Source organism: Talpa occidentalis, unplaced genomic scaffold, assembly GCF_014898055.3.
Source record: "Talpa occidentalis isolate TD23 unplaced genomic scaffold, MPIMG_talOcc4v2.1 talOcc4.7, whole genome shotgun sequence".
NCBI classification, from domain to species: domain Eukaryota; kingdom Metazoa; phylum Chordata; class Mammalia; order Eulipotyphla; family Talpidae; genus Talpa; species Talpa occidentalis.
Window position 1 is genome coordinate 28175255 of NW_023605083.1, and position 13967 is coordinate 28189221.

At 38.7% G+C, this 13967-nt stretch overlaps 1 long non-coding RNA gene across 1 annotated transcript; it reads left to right on the top strand.

The window, feature by feature from the left end:
- The first annotated feature begins 60 nt into the window (after positions 1–60).
- LOC119232443 (uncharacterized) lies at positions 61–9126 on the top strand. The gene is made up of 3 exons (XR_005122088.2): positions 61–162; positions 6809–6902; positions 8870–9126. It is a non-coding gene; the product is annotated as an uncharacterized LOC119232443 (long non-coding RNA).
- The last annotated feature ends 4841 nt before the right edge of the window (positions 9127–13967 follow it).

Here is a 13967-nt window from a genome sequence, read left to right on the forward strand (position 1 = left end):
GGGCTGCCTCCCAAGGGTGCTGGCGGGGACCTCCAGCCCTCGTCGGCGTCCAGCCCTCGGGGTCCCCTGTTTCCTAAGGGGCAGCTGTAGCCACCACCTCTGCTCGCAGCAATAGGCCACGCAGCTGGACCGCGAAGCCGTGCAGCCGCGTCAGCAACTGTAGTATGTTCTTTTTTCCTTGGTTACTTCTGAGCCCTCCCGCTGCCCGGAACCCGTAAATACTGCCGCACTTCTTGGCCTGGTGGCCCCGCGAGCCCCCTCAGAAAAAGAGATTGACGGGTTCCCTGGAGCGCGCTGCACTCTGCGTTTGGGCCGTTAGGGGGCGAGCCTCGCGCTGAAGCCCGTGCGGAGCTGGCAGGGTTTGCAGCCTTTGGGAGGAACTGCCCCATCCTTTGGGGAAAGCAGAAAGCCTCTGGATCCCGACGCCGGGAAGTGCTGGGCTTGGTTTGTCTGCTCGCCTCTCGATTCTGGTCGATCAGAACTTGAAGGGTGTTTGAGCCTGGCTTGAGGCATCAGCCCCAATTAAGGTTAGGAGCGAAGGAGGGAGAGAGCCAGGCGACCCTTTGCAGCAGGGACCAGGTGGCAGATGCTGTGCACTAATGAAAAGCAGTGGGCTGGACGGGCCTCGGGAGACCTGGGTCTGGCGCCTGCTTCATCTGTAACTGGCGGTGTAATTTGATCCGAAAGTATCCCCCTTCTTTGGGACACATATTTTTCTCAGTAATAATAAGTTATAGTTGCAGGAGTTCTTCTAGTTTGCAAAATCTTTTCATATACATTCTCATCTAGTAAAATGAAGACAATCCTTAATTATCTAGATCCCTTGGGAAGTGGATCTTTTACCGCACCGTATTTCTGTATTATTTTAAGCACAATGCCTCCAGAAAAGTCTGGGGGCGTCGCCTAAAGCATCCTGGAAGTCGTGTTTTCGCTTTAAAATACATATGAATTTGGCATTCTACTCCGTAATGCATCTTTTTGTTTTGCTTTAATAAAGAAAATACGTTACCCTCCCCCCAAAGATCTTTTAGTAAAATTGAACTACTGTATCCCAGAAGGATGAAGCATGCATGTCCAGTGACATCTTTTTTTCCCGTAGTAAATAATTATTCAGTATTTGTTCTAGACATGGTGCTTGTTCTCCCAAAGCTCAGAACCCTGGAGGAAACAGCCAGATTAATAATTAAGTGCAATTATGATCGATTCTCAAGTGCAAAGTTGCTAAGAGTTCACAGGGAAAAACTAATCTAGACTCCCGGATTAGGTCAAGTTTTCCAAGGAGGTGACCTTTCAGGTTGCCCAGGAGAGGCAGCAGTGAGACAGTTCCAGGTAGAGAGAAATGTGCCCAGAGATGAGAGCCGTGTGAGAGCTGGACAGGCAGGGAGCCGACAACCTGCAGGACCTGTGAGTCATTTAAAATATAGCTTTTATTTTATAAGCCTTGGAATGTCACTGAAAGGTTGTAAGAGTTCAGAGCATGTGATCATGATCACATTGCAATTTCTGAAAGATCAGTGTGGTAGCTTCGTGAAGAACTGATCTGTGGAGGGCCAGACCATGGCACCTCTCTGCTCAGGCTATGTAGAGAGTGCTTACGGTTTTCAGTTTTTACACTAACTGCTCTTCTGTTTGTTTTCAGTTTTTGCTTCTGCTTTCATATGTACCAGTTTGTGGGGTGACTTTCAGAGGACCTCTCTGGATTAACCCCCATTTTGTTGTTTGGAAGGAAATTAACCTTGTTGGAATTTGAGATTAAGGTGCTATAGGTTCTGGTGGGAGGCACTTTTCTAGACATACACTGGTGCCATTTGGTTTGTATCTCGGATCTTTCTGCTTATTTCCTACTTTTTTGCTTGGTTTCTAGTGAGACAAAGGTCCTTGTTTTTTAAATATATTTTAAAATGTATATATATATGTATATATATATTACATCATTGTTCATTCTTGTACAATGTTTGATATAGTCCCCATAAAATTTCCACCACCAAGTCACCTGTGAAATGTCACCATAGTTTCTTGTGTTCTTTCCTCCCCTGTTTTGATCCCTCTTCTTCCTCCTCCCCTGCTGTAGGAACAATAATCCTTAATGCATTAGTGAGAGATACATTTTTGCCTCAAGTATACCTTCTCTTCAAGGCTTGCATCAGAGGATTTTTATGTAGATTAAAAACAGTTTCTTCTGGTAGCTAGTAGACACTTTCCCTCGGTTTCAAGTTTTTCAGTAATTACCTTTTTTTCTGTCTTAGTCCTTGAGTTTAAACTTTATGAACTGATACTGTACAAAGAACAAACACTCAACAAACTTTAGTAATAGGGTCTTTGTTTAGGTTTTTAGTTGTTAACTTTTGGTAATTCAGCATCCTTCTAACCTACAGGATAGCCATTTCATCACAGGACTTAGAATGTGTGAATAAAATAAACAATGAAATGTATGGAGCCTGAATTTCAGTGCATTTACTCTTATTACCTGTTCTTGTTTCACTGGCTTTTTCTCTGGGTATAAATTCTGTCCTGACTTTAGAAAGTTCCCCTTTCTCCCTTTCTATTCCCTGAATGGATCAGCCTCCCTCTTTTTTTTTTTTTTTTTTTTTACTCAGTCATATTCACTGTGCTGTTTAATGATGCCAACCAAAATTTTGTCCTGTGGCTATGTTTATCTGATATGTTGGAAGACATTCTGTTGCTACATATAGTAGCTCTACCTCTGAAAAGGAAGTGTCTGAATGACAAGTGTCAAGGAAACATCTTGTCTTCTTAAGTGGTTGTCTGCTCTTCCTGAGTCAATTTCCATGACCAGCAGAGTGGTCTAAAGGTTGGTCATTCCTCCTGGAGCCATATGTTAACTGTGAAGGACAGAGCAAGATCTAGGTATCACAAAGAGCAGGAAATGGACAGAGAGGGAAATGAAAAATTCAGCTACCCTATTCACCACTAATTTATTATAATAAAAAATTAGTGACTTTAACCTAAATGAATAGTAATAAAGGAAATGATTGATAGGTTGATAAGGTGTATTACAATGGTGTATGAGAGAGCCATTACAGATACCACATCCACAGGCTTTTAAATAACCTGGGGGAAAAAGCTTAAGTTTCCACCATAATTTTAAAAATCAGGATACAAAATTATGTAGACTCTTGTTTACAACTTTTAAAAAGTACACAGGAAAAAAAGTACCCCCAAATATTAGTAGTTGTGAACTCAAGTAATAGGGTTATTTTCCTCTTTCTATGTTTTGATAGTTAAAAAAAAATTTTTTAAGTGTACATATGACCATATCAATTTGAAAAAAAAAAAACACCAAGGTTATTAAAATAAAAATAACCATTGGGTCACTTTGCATTTCTGAAGCATTTTTTCCAGTTTTGACGTATACTTGCAGGCTTTTTCAAATACCACATGCTTCAAGAAAACAGCTTCAGACTATGTTGCTCTCATTGATGAACCTTATTACCTGCCTATTTCTTTGCAGCATGTGCAACCCTTTAGCCTCTTTGTCTATGTCAGGATATACATAGACAAAAATTTAATAAAGTTGCTTGCTCATCCCATTTAACATCTGCTCATCCCATTTAACATTTTGTTGGTTTCCAACTTGTTTTAATAGAAAAGTACCTGAATATGATGGTCACCTGGTAGGAACACCATAAAGCATTGATATTCTCATCCTAAAAACTAGGAATCATTTTATTGGAAGAAAATATGACTGCTTCTATGTAAAATATAATATTTCAACCAGAAGTATATTTCCTTAAAAAATAAGGAGCTGTAAAATTAAGTGCTCAGCCGTTTTAGAATCTTTATTTCTCAGCCAGCCTGTATTTGCTACAGACTTATCTATTTCTGCCATCTTATTGATATATCAGTGGTAGTTAACACGAATGGTTTAAATAAGGTATGTAGGATAAAAATATAAAATTGAGAAAATTCTGATAACCAATTGATTTTTACCAGTTTATAAACCAAGAAATAGGCTACTATTCATTTTTGGCAGAAGCCATCTCAGTGCTTTTCTCAAAGTAGCACTGACATGTCAAAGCATAATGTAAAGTCCTTGCTCTATTCCCCTTTTCTGTTAGGTACTTTGGACTTATAGTATCACCTCCCAATAGTGCATGAGGCCTTCAAATTCAGTGGCCAAATGCCAGTTATATTTCCCTCATGCTGTCTTCAGCAAACACCCAACTTTTGGTAGAGGATCTAGGAAGTGCTCATCAAATATGCATTGGCTGATTGATATACTTACTAATGATCCTCCCAATTACTCCAGTTAGTTGTAAGAGATTGTCAAAGTGATTTGTTTTTGAAAAGGATTGATTTTCCTTTGTTACTAGTTTTATTAGCATTTCATAGCCACTGGGGAAAAAGTTATAGACATCTCAATTGAGTTAAAAATAAGGAGCTTAGGTAAGGCTTTAATAGTAAAAAAAAAAACAAAAAACTGTGCCAGCAATATTACCAAAATTTCATTCCTACTGCCAGTAAAGGGGAATCTCTCCCCACTTCTCTCTCATCCCTCCTCAGGCACATACACACACACACACACACACACACACACACCCAAGAACAGAGAACCTCTTTAAATACTACTTCTAGGAAGATTTCCCCATTTATTTGCACAGTTTCAGTATTCAGGATGAATAATGGCAGTATAACTAACAGAAATGGCCACATGGAAAATTTCCAGTAGATTATACATCCAAAGTCACTAAATATTTAAGTCTTTTTTTTTTTTTAAAGATTTATTTATTTATTTATACTAGCACTGGGTACAGTCAGAAGCATGGGAGGGTGAGAGAATTCACCAGAGCCAGAGCGAGGAACAGAACAGGCAGACTGATGAAATACACTGCTGTGGGGAGCAGTGGGCGGCAGGAGAGGTCTGTGCACCATGTGGGACCCTCGCAGGTGGCCGGGTATCGAACCAGCGCTGCAGAGGCTGCGGGCAGCTTCTCAGCCCAGCGCTCAACAGCTGTGCCACCAGGGGAGGCCCAAGTAATTTTTTCTTTAAGATTTATTTGTTCATGCATACAAGAACCGGGGTACAGGCCAGATGCGCGGGAGGGTAAGAGGATTAGCCAGAGACAGAGTGGGGAGCAGAACAGGCAGACTGATTGAAATACACTGCTGAAGGGAGCAGCAGGCGAGACAGGAGAGATCTACTGGGATTCTTGGCGCCTGGCCAGGATCGAACCAGCGCTGCTGAGGCTGCGGACAGCTTCACAGCGCTGCGGTCAACCGCCTGTGCCACCAGGAAAGGTCCTAAATATTTAAGTCTTAATTCCACAAACTGCACTAAACTCCTAATATATACTGGCCACTGTGGTAGGTATTTGAGAGTCCAAGGCAAATATCACAAGTTCGCTGTCTTCAAGGACTCTTCTCATTTAAGAAAGGGAAATAGACTCATGAACAAATCTTTTCAATAATGTGCACTGGCTGTGATAAAAGATGTACCAAGAAGGGGCTGGCTAAATGGTGTTTTTGCTGCTTCTGTTTGTTTTGCTAAATACTATGTGTTCAGGGAATTACATCAATTATCTTTTAGAAGTCAGGTATATAGTTAAATGAGCAAGGTATTTTCCTTAAAAGAAATTTTGTTTCTGAAACAGAAAAATATATACTCATTTAGATTTTACTATTTCCATTTAAGTAAAAGGCTTATGAGTTCCTCCCAGGTAAGAAGTGTATGTATTTTAAAGCACTATGGGCAGTCAAAAGTTTCTGCTTCCAGAAGAATAATAGAGATCATCTTCTTAATGTGCAAACCTTATAAAAGATGAAAAGAAAGGACTTCAGATCTTTGACTCTTTCTGTAAAAAGAAAACTGGTTTTTAAAAAAAGGACATTAGTCAGCATAAACTTTAAAAAAAAAAAAAAAAACCACTTTCTACTTTTATTTTATCCCTCAGAGAATTTTATCCTTCTTCTACCTTCTGCTTCAAACTCATATCTTTTTATTAAATCTGACTGTGGAGATGCTTTTGAGTTAGGTCAGTTTTGCTATGGATTGAATTTTGAAAGCACATTTTAATTTCAGCATTCATGCAGCCGAGCACTGCTAAATTGAATAGGCTGTGGTTATGCACAGGAACTGAGGAACTGAGATGGAACCAAGAAATCTGTTACTGAAGAAACCTTTGAGAGCTGACAGATTTTAAGTCACTCTTAATAAGGTCTGATAGGTTAAGGAATAACATGTTCTGGGATTCAGGAAAGCAGCTTTTCATCCTTCCTTGCCATTTGGGAATTATTTTCAACCTCATGCTGCTGCAAACCTATCAAAAAAACAGAATTGAAATGGGTCTCAGTGAACTGTGTAGCATAAATCTGAAATTTGTGCAACAATAAAATTCTCTTGCCAAGTGGATAGGTAAGGCTGTGTTGCTAGCAAGCTGCTCCAAGAGCACCAGGTATGCATTTTAATCCTATTTGCATAGAACAAAGGATAATTCTTTAGGCTTCTGTGTAGTTTGCTAAAATTAGGTGGTTAAGGGATTTCAACTATAGACTTTCTTGGTCAATGTTGCATTTTCATGTAATAGAGTGTTAAATATTTCCAACATTCTTCCATGGATTACAAGTTCTGAGAGAAACCAATAGTTATTATATGGAAGAAAAAAACATCTAGGATGAAATAAACCTGGAGAACTATAGAGTAAATAAAATTATATAGTTGTTGTTGGATTTTTTTCATGTTGTTTATTTATAAACTAAAAAAAAATTCTGCTTTTATATCTCCCTCAGAAATTTTATCCTTCTTGTTGAGTTGTTGGTTTTTGATATTTGATTTTTTTTTTAATTGCAGGACTTCTATGAGCCTTTGTGAATTTTTAGGAGACAAAACATGAATTATCTAAAACATTTAGTGTTCCCTTTGCAAGAAACCTCTTGAGGGGCAGGTAAGTCTGCATTATGACTTTCGCGGGCCCCTTCCTTCATAAACAAATACTAAAGATACGTTTTGTAACTGTGTTGGTATAAAGATGAATATATTAATATAAATAAAAATTTTTTTCTTTGACCTAAAAGGTTTCTTTTTTCCTGCTTCTGATACTAAAAGAAATGTAAACTTTTGGGAGGCCCTTTAAGAGTATTGAGGACCCTTGGCATCATACCTAAGTTGTCCCTGAGGAAAGGTGATTCACTTTTCCTCACTGCACAAAACCAATACATGAAAGCAGTTTTTCAGAGATACTGAAATGGTGGGCCGCAGGTTTTTCTTTCCTCCATGGTAGTTAATTGAGGAGACAGAAAACATACACACACACTATGGCAAGAAAACAGACTCTGGCAAATCTATGTTATTGATTCTTTTTTTTAAGATTTATTCTTTTATTTATACAAGCACCAGGCACAGTCAGAAGCGCGGGAGGGTGAGAGAATTCACCAGAGCCAGAGCAGGGAGCAGAGCAGGCAGACCGGTGCTGCAGAGGCTGCGGGCAGCCTCGCAACCCAGCGCTCAACCGCTGGGCCACCGGGGAGGCCCACTATGTTATTGATTCTATGTGAACTCTACCACTCAGAAATGTTTACTTACTTAAACACTGTATTTTTGTGTTCAATGTAAATCTACACAAGATTAGATAAACTAGCTGCAAACAGATTTTTTTTTACTAACTTCTATTTATGAATATAAACATCCATTCATACTCAGAGCATTTTTAAAAGGAAAAGTTTCATAGCTTAGATTGATGTTACCAGCCTTCATTATATGCAAGACCTTCAATTCATGTCGCCATTATTTTGTCACAGTGAACTCACTGGCCAGAGATATTAAGAGATGAACATTATTAATCCTTCCTTGACAAGTTAAGTATGGATAGGGATCTGTGGGTTAGGTTCACAGGGACTTGGGCATTACACCAAATTTCACTTTTTTAGACAAGTTAACCATATCACCAAAGTGTGATGATTCATCTTGCAAGATAATGAAAGGATAATTTCCATATGTCTAGGGATGTTAACTCCACAACAGTAGTATTTTATTTTTCTACTCGAAAGGGGCTCTCCTATTAAATTGAACGGAAGAAAATCCACAAAAAAACTGAATAAGGAAATAGAATTAGAAAGCTGAAGATAAAATGGAAGTATCAAATTCTCATTTATCAATAATCATGTATCTTTACCACTACACCTGCTCTAGAGTACCTGGCTTTCTGAGGCTTTTCTTGCTTGATCCAGAGGTAGAATTTTATTTCAAAGAAATCATGGATCTTTTTATCTTTCTGATATTCCTCATCAATACTGTTTCTCAATTGAAACTTTATTAAATTTGAGCAACAATGAGCTTGCTTCTGTAATGAGTACTAGACACTAGTTACTCTATGTTACCAGTTAAAGTGATACACATCTGCTTTAATAAGCAATTCAACTGAGGGTAGACCTCTATTCTCTTATGGAAATAAAAGAGTTGCTAAAAGTCTGGTGCCCTAAATAAAATGCTCTAATAGAAATGAGCAAGGGAGGATTCCTGTTTTTTTCTTTATAAGAAAATTTAAACTCCCATTAACATACAGATAAAAGAACAATTTTTGGGACCAGGTTTTGTTCTTAATGTCATGGCTACAGTATTTTTAGTCTGAATATTTCTAAGGCAGTAAAAATGAAGATGTCTGCTTTAGTCACGAAATATACAAATAAAAACCATTAATCCTTAACAACATTGAGAAAATCTATTTTTAAGCTACATTATTTCTGGATGTACTATTCAGGTAAAATGCATATAATGCACCTTTAAGTAGCTGTATAACTTAACTTATATGGGATTCCTATTTTGAATTTGTTAAATACTGGAAAACCTTTCATCATTATTAACTATATTCCAGAATCAAGAATCCATATTAAAATACTGTTTGGTTTTTTTCAGGTTTGCCAACCTGTTCTATTCAACAAAAGATGAGGTACACAAATTCCATGTGATTTAACAATTCCAGTTTACTATCTATCACACCTTCCCATGTCTGTTAAATGTTCACTAAAATAATATACGGCAAATTATGTTGCCCTCTATTAACCTCTGGATGATTTTCTTCCCAATGAAGCTAACATGCTTTTGAATAGGGATTAAAAATTGGCAACTGCAGGCTGTATGCATAAGGCCAGGGAGGCAGCTTTCTGTTTTGTTACCTGCCGACAATGTTTTTAAAAAAAATGCATCTAAGTAAAAATACAAGGAGTTTCATATGTAGCTTTACATCCAGTCATTCCAACTATACACTTTTGTTTTGAGATTATGACATTGCTCAAATTTAGGCCAATACACAAGCCAGAAACATGATCTCAGTAATTGGATTTAGAATTTTTCCCTTTGTCCTTTATTTCGGTATATATATATATATATATATATATATATATATAAATAATATATAGTTGTGTATATATATATATAAATATATATATATATATATATTTATATATATAGTTGTATCTACTTTGGTGCAGATTTAAGCAATAATCCCAAGAAGTATTTATTCCTATTTAGTTATATTTTCAATTTGTGACCTATTTATCTGGTCTCAAGGTTCATCTTATTTCAATATTTAGAAAAATAACCCTATGTGCTTTTTCGGGTGATATGCCATATATGCTTTTAATTGGTTAGTGATAAAGTCTGCTTAACTGTGAATCCTCCCACACCCTCAAAAATAAGAATACTTAAAAATTATCTAAATACACTTTTAAAAATCTAAGTATCATAAAGAAGATTAAATAGATTAGTCTCTCATAATTCCACACACTTGCTAACATATTTTTCATAATAGTTTTCTAAGTGAATGTGAAATTGTATTTCAGTGTGGCTTTGATTTATGTTTCCTAAGGACTAATGATATTGAACATCTTTTCATGTACTTATTGGACATTTTCTATTTCTATGGAGAAATGTTCCAATTATTTGCCCATTACTTAGTTAGGTCATTTGCTTTTTAAAGCTGAATAGGTTCTTTGCCTATTCTGGAGATAATCGTGTATCAAATTTGATTTGTAACTATTTTCTCTAATTTTATGTGCGTTCTTTTGACTTTCTTGATAGTGTCCTTTAAAATACAAACATTGTTAATTTTGATGAAGCTCCGTTTATTTTTGGATACTTTTTTTCCTAAAGATGGAGTTTTTTTTTTTAAGATTTATTTATACAAGAACTGGGGTACATGTCAGAGTCACGGGAGGGTGAGAGAATTCACCAGAGCGAGCAGGGAGCAGAACAGGCAGAAGGACCGAAGACACTGCTGAGGGGGAGCAGCGGGCAAGACAGGAGAGATCTGCTACACCATGTGGGTTTCTCCCTGGCCAGCGAGGGATCGAATCTGCACTGCACAGGCTGCAGACAGCTTCACAGCGCAGCGCTCAACCCACTGTGCCACCAGGGAGGCCCGATACTTGTATTTTTTATGTCATAACTAAATCATTGTCTAATGCAAAGTCACAAAGATTTACATTTACTCTTTCTCTTGAAAGTTTTATATTATCTCTTACATTCAGCCTTTAATCCTTTTTAATTTTTGTGTATGGCGTGAGATAGGGCTCCAAAACGGCATCCATGTTGGTATTTAATTGCCCCCAAATCATTTGTCAAAAAGGTCAAATTTTGTCCATTGAGTCAAAAATTTTGTCAAAAAATAGACCACACATATATGGATTTTTCCCATGGACTCTCAATACTATTCCATTGACTAGTATGTCTGTCCTTATGCCAATGCCACAATCTTAAATTGTTAATTTAAGATTACACAATTAAATTGTTAAGATTTAAGATTATTTAAGATTTAAGATTATATAATTTAAGATTACACAATTAAATTGTTAATTTAAGATTACACAATCTTTGTAGGAAATTTTAAAATTGGTAACTGTCAACTCTACTTTTTTTATTAAGGTGAAATTGGTTTGTAACCTTGAATGATTTAGGGGCACAGGTTCACACCACCACAGATGTATGTTGCCACACCACACCCATCCATAGTCCTTTACCATAGACCATTGGGCCCCGTCCTCCTTTTGTTCTCAATCCCAATCTTCCTTCCCACTTCAGTAGCCTCAAACCTTAAGTCATAATTTTAGGGTTTCTTTTGGTTTAGTTTTTCAGTTCCTTTTTGTTTCTATGCATTCCACGAGTGAAATTACCTAGTACCTAGCTTTCTCCTTCTGACTTTTGTCACTTACCATAATCCCCTCCAGTTCCATCCATGCTGTTGCAAAAGGCAAGAGTTTCTCTTTTTTCATAGCTGAGTAGTAGTCCATTGCATATATATGCCACATTCTTAACCCATTCCTCTATTGTTGGGCACTTAGGCTGTTTTCATAACTTGGCTATTGTAAACAGTAATGCAACAAATAAAGGAGTACAAATATCCCCCTGAATTAGTGCTTTTGCATCCTCTGGGTAGATACCTAGGACTGGAATTGTTTGGTCATAAGATAAAGGTATAGCTACTATTAATATTTTGAGGAACTACCATATTGTTTTCCACAGGGATTAGAACAGCCTACATTCCTACCAACAGTGTATTTGGGGTCCTTTGTGGTTCCATGTAAATTTTAGTAATGTTTATTTCTTTAATGAATTCCATTGAAACTTTGATAGGGATTGCATTGAACTTATATGTTGATTTAGACAAGCAGGACTTTAGAGCAATGATAATTCTTCTAATCCATGAGCATTGACTATCTTTCCTTGTGTATCTTTTTATTTCTTTTAGCAATGTCTTATAGTTTTCATTGAATAAGTTTTCCACCTCCTCCTTTGTTAGGATTATTCTTAGGTATTACTTTTTTGATGCTACTGTAAATAAGATTTTCTTTGTGTATGTGTGTAAGACACCTTTAATAGAAAAGAATTTTAATATGATTAGTATGCATAGAGAGAGAAGAAAGGATAGTTTCCCAAATGAAACACCCAAATACCCATCATTTTGCAGGTAAATGCCCAAACATGATTGGCCCAAAGTGGGGCCACAAAAACACCTTCTTATGGGGAACCACAGGAAAAGGGAAAAAGGGGCCAAGCAAGTCTGGAATGAAAGGAGCAAAATCAAAGTACAAATCAAGATAATGGCTGCCACTGTCAGTGAGAAACCCATAGGTTTCTCACCCAGGTCTCTTCCAGGTGTCTCTACGCCTTTCTCCTTGTGTCTCCTTCCATATCCCCCAAGTCCTTTTGCAAGTCCAAAGCTGAGAAGTGTGAAAGCTGAGAAAAAGTGTGACTTGTTCATATGTTTCTTTGCTCCATGTGTCTCCTCCAAGTCTTCCTCTTTATCTTTTCCAAGTCTTTATCCCAGCCTCTCCTGGGTCACTCAGCACCACCTTTCATTAGGTAGGGAGAGGAACCTGGAGCTGCCCCCTTTCATAGAGATTGCACTGTAACATAGCCATAGGAATACCCTCCAGGGGAGTAGTCTTATATTGTGGGTGATCCCACTTGAGGAGGGACGCCCATTGGCCCAGGCATCCCAAGCCTTTACTCGCTAACTGCTCCTTTTAATTCTCTCTTCTCTGGTGATAGGGAGGTTGTTAACAGGCTAACACCAGATAAAATTTACATTGAGCCCATGTTTGATCTTAATAACAGGTAGCACATAGACCCTGTGGCATCTGATAAAATGATTTCTAAGACTGAATTATAAGAACCTGCCACTTCAGGGTCCAGGTTTTCTTTCTTTTTTTTTTTTTTTTTTAAGATTTATGTATTTATTTATACAAGCACTGGGTACAGTCAGACTGACGATACACTACTGAGGGGAGCAGCGGGTGGCAGCAAAGGTCTGCATGCATGTGGGACCCTCGCCTGGTGGCTGGGGATCGAACTGGCTGGGGATCGAACCAGTGCTGCAGAGGCTGCGGGCAGCTTCGCAACCCAGCGCTCAACCACTGCGCCATCAGGGAGGCCCTCAGTGTCCAGGTTTTCTAACAGGAATTGTTTCTGTCCTTCTAGAGTTTTTTTTTTTTTTTTTTATAGAGGCATGTTTTATTTATTTATTTGTTTATTTGTTTGTTTGTTTTGTTTATACAAGCACTGGGTACAGTCAGAAGCGCGGGAGGGTGAGAGAATTCACCAGAGCCAGAGAGGGGAGCAGAGCAGGCAGAAGGACCGAAGTACACTGCTGAGGGGTGCAGCGGGCGGCAGGAGAGGTCTGCGTGCCATGTGGGACCCTCCTCTGGTGGCCGGGGAGCAGCCGGGGATCGAACCAGGACTGCAAAGGCTGCGGGCAGCTTCGCAACCCAGCGCTCAACCGCTGCGCCAATGGGGAGGCCCTAGAGGTTTTTTTTTTTTTTTTTTAAAGACTTATTTTATTTTTATACAAGAGCTGAGGTACAGGCCAGAGGTGCGAAAGGGTGAAAGGATTCATCAGAGACAGAGCAGGGAGCAGAACAGGCAGATGACAGAAATACACTGCTGAGGGGAGCAGCAGGCACAACAGGAGAGGCCTGCTGCACCATGTTGGATTCTTGCTGGCAGGCCAGGATGGAACCCACACTGCAGAGGCTGCGGACAGCTTCACAGGGGGATGCACAACCCGCTGCACCACCGGGGAGGCCCTCCTTCTATAGTTTTAAACTTAAGACAGATTTGAATCTTGAATTAAAGACCAGAGCCAACTTATCAACTAAAGAGAGAAAATCATGTCCCCATAAGAAAGGAAGGAGGATATAAAAGTACCAGTGATGAAGGAAGGCACTAAAAAGACATGGATACATTAGAGAAGGAGCCTGGACTCAGTGGTTGAAAGTCTGGGTGAGCTACTGGTCAGACATGGATGAGAGCACCTCCCCAGGCTGGGGATTTATTCATAATGTGAAGGAAAAAAGGATGAGGGAGTCAGAAAGGCCATAAAAGGAGGGCAATCTACAACACGGAGGATAGAGTTATAAAGCCAGGTGTCAGACCAAAACCCTAAAATTGGAAAGCTGTGGGGTGGGGCTTATGGCTATGCCCTTATCAGAAAATTTCTTTTTTCTTTTCTTTCACT